The sequence below is a fragment of the Trachymyrmex septentrionalis genome, unplaced genomic scaffold, assembly GCF_001594115.1.
Source record: "Trachymyrmex septentrionalis isolate Tsep2-gDNA-1 unplaced genomic scaffold, Tsep1.0 scaffold109, whole genome shotgun sequence".
Taxonomy (NCBI): Eukaryota; Metazoa; Arthropoda; class Insecta; order Hymenoptera; family Formicidae; genus Trachymyrmex; species Trachymyrmex septentrionalis.
In genome coordinates this window covers 60,258-61,067 of record NW_017304217.1, presented here as the reverse complement: position 1 = coordinate 61,067, position 810 = coordinate 60,258, and the positions used below count along the sequence as shown (strand labels likewise).

General features: G+C 24.7%; 1 protein-coding gene across 2 annotated transcripts in view; it reads left to right on the top strand.

Annotated features, from left to right (window-relative positions):
* The window catches only part of LOC108748781, a 12,903-nt gene that overhangs the window by 4,758 nt on the left and 7,335 nt on the right, over positions 1-810 (top strand). The window lies entirely within an intron of this gene.

The window sequence follows — 810 nt, the reverse complement described above, 5'->3', positions numbered from 1 at the left end:
TATATATATATATATATATATATATATATATATACTTACATATATACCATATAATAGTTTTTTCGAACTACGCGCCGAATTATTTTTCCGGACGTATAAATGCAATTAAAACCACTCTAGTAATCGTAAATTAAATTGATAAACAATTTTAATAATTTGATGCTATCCTCAAGCATCATATTATAAAGATGTTAATATATTAAAACTGTTAATAAATTTATTGCCTCCGGTGGTCTAATGGCTTAGGACGCTCGTATGGAATACAAGAGATCAGGGTTCAAGTCCCGGCCAAGGTAATATTTTTCGCAATAAATTTATTAACAGTTCTAACATATTATATTTATAATATATAGTAACTTTATTATAGTGTTTTGGAAAGCTCTCGAGATAAGAACAAAGATATGCTACAAGAATATGTAATACAAAATAGAGGTTTCCATTTGAAAAAACATTAATGACCTGATTTTGTCACTCAAAGTCAAGTCCATCATATTTCCCCCAAGATTTCCATCATATGTCCCCTTTTAAGTCATGCAACTTTTGTTCGAAAAATTCAATAATCTCATCAATTCGAGAGATAATCGACCATATCACTTAAGATGAAACACTATATAATTATAAATAAATTCCTCATTCTGTGTATTTATATATGAGTATATATGATAATTCATATGTTTTTATACATGATTTTTTATAATTAAATAACTTAATTATATAATGTAATTATATAATATAATATAATATATAATATAATATATAATATAAGTAACTTAATATAATTATATATACGGTATGTAAAAAGTACCGAGA